The 4,895-nt window shown below is 31.1% G+C and overlaps 1 long non-coding RNA gene across 1 annotated transcript; it reads left to right on the top strand.

Moving 5' to 3' along the window:
- Nucleotides 1-4,559: 4,559 nt before the first annotated feature.
- Nucleotides 4,560-4,895, top strand: LOC108381376 (uncharacterized). Its single transcript, XR_001849620.1, has 3 exons — nucleotides 4,560-4,669; nucleotides 4,761-4,815; nucleotides 4,865-4,895. It is a non-coding gene; the product is annotated as an uncharacterized LOC108381376 (long non-coding RNA).

Below are 4,895 nucleotides of genomic sequence, written 5' to 3'. Positions count from 1 at the left end.
TATTAAGTGCAGTTAATTTTATTGTTCTGGCATTGCAATCAGTTCGCTATAATGCCGCATTGTAGTCAGTGGACGGAGTGGCACAAAAGCAGATTTTTTCGTTCGCATTCACTATTACGCTGCTTGGAAGTGTGAAAATTACAAAGAAATTATGTGGAAGGTATTATTGCTTAGCTTTGTTGGAAAATCACTATTTTCTATCTTTGCGTTATTCTTTGTTCTTTGTTTTGGTTTTAGTTTTTTTTTATTGCATGCGCATGTAGCTGCAGATGAGACATCGTCTCGTCGTTCCTATTACACTGTTCACTTGTATTTACAAATGTCCGCCCCAATTCGGACACAACTTCGCTTATTCATCTCCGTCGTGTGACAAAATTTAAAAAATTTCAAAACTCACAAAACAGTCAATATACCTACGAAGCTATGAGCCAAGTATAGTAAAACTTCGTTTTTTGTTTTGCTCTCTGGCGTCAGCATTTTTAAAAAGGACTTTAAAGTTTAAAAGATATGGTTAATTTAAAAAACTATTTAAAAAATTCCGTGCATTGTAGAAAAACATATTAATATAAATGATAGAGAAAATTTGGTACACTTTGAAAATGAAAAATAAAGTTGTTTGGTTCACAAGGACGAATAGGTATTGAAAGAGCCCTTTTAATTATTATTTTTTAAGCTAATAAAATAAGAAGAACCGAATTCTAGAATGTGGCGGTGTGCATATTCATCCTTAATTTATATATATTTTATATATATATTTTCTTTTTTCAAAAATAAATATTTCAAATTTTCAAGGATAAAATTTTAAAAGTACATTTTCAATACCTATTTGTCCTACAGAATTTCCTCTTTTGTTTAGTAATCATCAATAATTTCATTGAAACTTCAAAGTCCGTTTAAAGAAATCCTGACGTCAGCGAAAACTACATAAAAACGAAATTTTACTATTTTTGGTCCCAAGCTTCACGAATATGTTGATTGTTTTGTATGTGAAGTGTGAAATGGACTGTTGCACAGTGTTATATTACCGATTGAGAGCGGCCTCTCTGATTTTTACAAGCTTTCATTATGTTTCACCTGGGTGTAATCAAGTATAGCAGTCAATTTTTAACCAACTTTCCGATAAGCTAGAGATTTTGAAACTTCAAAGTTAGCTCAGAATCCGATGGCAATGCAATATGAAGGATGAATTAATCCGCTAGGTGGCGCAGGAAACCAGATATTTGGAAAACCTGTATTTCTTGTCTGATTTGGTTCGTATTTAAAATGAATATTATTTACATGAAAAGCAATAACTCCACAAATATTTTGCCTGATAGGTGGCGCAGGACTCGAGATATTTGGAAAATCCGTATATATATTCCGATTTGTTTCATATTTAGAACACGCATATATTATTTAAATGGAAATAAATACCTCCACAAAAATGTTTGCCGTTAGGTAGTACGGGGGTCGATTTTTCTTTTCTTTACTTAGCACTAATGAAAGCTTGTCTTAAAAATTGTTTTTTTTTTAATTACTTGTTTTAAATTTTTTTTGTCCAGCCGTTTTCTAGAAATCGATTTTTGAAAATTTTAAATGCCCATAAATTGGAGAAAAAGAGACCGATTGGGACCACTTTTTCAATTTTTTTTTTCCAAAATACTTTTGGAATATAAAATCGAAAAAGTTACCGAAAGCACCCTCTACGTGGTACGAAGCGATCTAAAGCTATCTCTTTGGTATTTACGATCATTATCATTTTTCGTGTGATACTCTGATGAACGTGGACGGTTGAGATTTCTGGTAGATATGTAGGCATATTGATTTTTGTGTAAATAATTCGTCAAAAGAAAACTCTTTTATATACATATTCATATCTGAGATCATTTCTATAAATTTTAGTTGAAGGGTGAGTCTGATAACACTGTGCGACAATTTTAAGACAATTCAAACCAGCCCAGACTTTGCTAATATTTTCTGAAAGTATACATATCCACGGAAAAATCAAAATAAAAAAATCTATGCCCAAAGTAAATTTTTGAAAATTGAGTTTGGCTGTTATTCCTTCTTGGCATTTTAGTTTTATAGATACTTTTACGTTAGCAGCATGACGTTTTTGCCTGAGAAGCCCCCTAGTAAAATTTTCCGAAGAATAGTTTTCTAGAATGTATCAATCCTCTAATAAACTTCCAAATTTGCCTTATGCGGGGTTTCTTGAAGAAAAGGTCAAAACGACCTTTTCAGGTGGGAGCTAATGGGTTAAAATGTTCTACGAAAATATTTCTCATGAAATTTTACTATATATGTCTTAACCTTTAATTTCGCTCAGACATTTATTTTAACCGTTTTTTTCGACTTTTTTGAAAAATACTTAGGCCGGGACATGAAAACTTTTGCAGACCACAAAATAAAAATACGTGCTAATCCTTCGAGTGTTTTACAACTGGATAGGTATACTTTCAGAAAATGTTAACAAAGTTCGGGCTGGTTTCGGCTTTTGCCAGTGTAATTTATCTCTTCTTTTGAGGAGTGTGCCTAACCGTCACTTCTGCCATTGTAAGAGTCAGCATCCCCAAGAGGTATTCGAAGCCTTAAAGAGCAATATTATAAGGGAACACAAGTGGTGAATTTCCTTTTGTAGATGATCTGGGAACATTCCGTCTGCCCCAGGAGGATCATCGGAAGTCCTCCTTATTTAATCTTCATCGAACAAGCCTCTGGCGACTTTCTATTCTTCTACGCCAGGCCGTTTTATACCACCCTACCACGTTCAATTTTCTTACTGTTTTCAGGAAGTCATAAAAAGTTGCGTATACGCCATGCATGCGAATTGAGGAATTTAATAGATTTCTTGGCACGAAGAAGTGCAAATTAAAGTACAGCGCGGAAGAAAAGCGCAAGTACAAGCAAAAAGTGCTTAGCAGTGAGTTGCCATCATTCAAATTATAAAGGCGCTACTTTTCATGCATTCATTGCATCGGTGAATAGATACTCTGCTTTGAGCTAAGCACAAACAACTAAGCAAACTCTCTATAACGCACTTCAATTCAATTACCAAAACACAAATGCATTTTTGAGCGGGTTGCAGAAGTAGTATGCTGGTGAAGGCAAGGATTTTCAATGGGTGTAAATATAGCTGGATATTTTCATAAATTCGCATAGGAATGTAAATGCATTAGACCGCACCACCCTACAAGCAAACAAAAAAAAGTAACCTTAAAATATTGAGTCTAAAGTATTTTTGCTAGGCGATTCCGAAAAATTTTTGTTTTTTGTTTTTTGGCCGAACCTAGGAGTTGCCTTTTGGCATTTGTCGGTGACGCCTGCAGCCGTCGATACAATTTTTTTAATAGTACTACTGGTCAATCAAAGTACTTCTTTGGCAAAAGTTAAATGGTTTTTGGTGAACTTTACCGGAAAATTCTAGCAGCTGTATTTCAAGTCACCACAGTCATTCGAAAGATAAAAGTCTTTCGCAAGACAGTGTCAATTCTGGCAACTATCTTGAAAGCTCTTTTCTGCCTTTCGAAAGACTGATTGAAAGGTCTTAGCGTTATGCTGTTTGCCTTTCAGCAAACAAGTTTTCCAAGAATTAAATTAAATAAAAAATATCTAGCTTTGTTCTTTTCAAAGCAATAAACACAAAAAAATTACAAGAAAATTCAACTTAAAAAAGAAAAATTTAATTAAAGAAGAACAAGAAATTGAAACAAGTTTTTCAAAATTAAATGGTACTAAAAAAATATTTTTCTTTTTAAAACATTGAAATCTAAAAACAAAAACTAAATTAAATTTAAAAAAATAATAATTTAAAACATAAAATAAAATCAGTTCCTGAAAACTAAAAGAAATTAAACAACATATTTTTCTTTTTAAAACAACAAAATCTAAAATTAAAATTAAATTTTTTTTAAACAATAAAATCAAAAAATTAAAAGAAATATAAATTATAAAACAAAAAAAACATTTAAAAACAAACAAAAAATACATAATTTAATTTTCTAAAACTTTAGTGAAATTAAAGCAATATGTATATATTTATAATTTTAAAACAATAAAACCTATAGTTTAAAAGAAAATTAAATTTAAAAAGTGAAATTAAAAACAAGAATGATAATATAAAAGTTTCTAATAACTAAATGCAATTAATAAAATTTGTTTTTAAAACAATAAAATCTAGAAAATAAAATTTAATTTAATTTTTATTGAAAGAAGTCTGATGAGGAAATGTGGTGATTTCCGAAATAGCTATCACTTCTACCACTTTTTCAAATTATTGTTGCTTTTCCACAATAAGTTTTCATTAAAAAACGGCCTCAATCAAGCTCAATAAAAATTGTTGAATAAAAGAAAAAAAAATGTAACTAAAAAACAGAAAAACTACATAAACTAAGTTTCTAAAAATTCTATGAAGTAAAATAAATATATATATTTTTGTTCTTAAAACAATAAAATTTAAAAATCAAAAGGAAATTAAATCAAAAAAGAAGAAAAGAATTCCGCTGCCCATCCTCGGATCTCTCAAATGACACGCCAGTGTAGAGCTGCAAAACTATCGATGGCACTATCGATAGTATCGATAGTTTACAATTTGACACCACTATCGATAGTTGTAAATACTATCGAATGGTGACATTCCTATTTATCTAGAAAATTCAATTCAAGGAATTGGCGCTGGGAATTGGCTTGTGTAAGAAATAAAAAAATTTATCAAATATACGTACATATGTATGCACATACTTTTAATTTATTTTATCTTAATGCTTTTATTACTATATCAGGGTTATTAGATGTTGGCGGTTGGCTCGAAAATGGAAAATTCGGAAGCTTCGCAAGGTAAGATTCATTTAGCCTGTGGTCTCGGCTTATTTATAAATTTTGACAGCTTGTAACACGGAGAACAGTCCCGAAGCAGA

Source organism: Rhagoletis zephyria, unplaced genomic scaffold (genome assembly GCF_001687245.7).
Source record: "Rhagoletis zephyria isolate East Lansing unplaced genomic scaffold, Rhagoletis_zephyria_1.1 Rzeph_scaffold_22326, whole genome shotgun sequence".
Lineage (NCBI taxonomy): Eukaryota > Metazoa > Arthropoda > Insecta > Diptera > Tephritidae > Rhagoletis > Rhagoletis zephyria.
The sequence above is the reverse complement of the archived record's forward strand: the minus strand, read 5'-3'. Positions and strand labels throughout refer to the sequence as shown.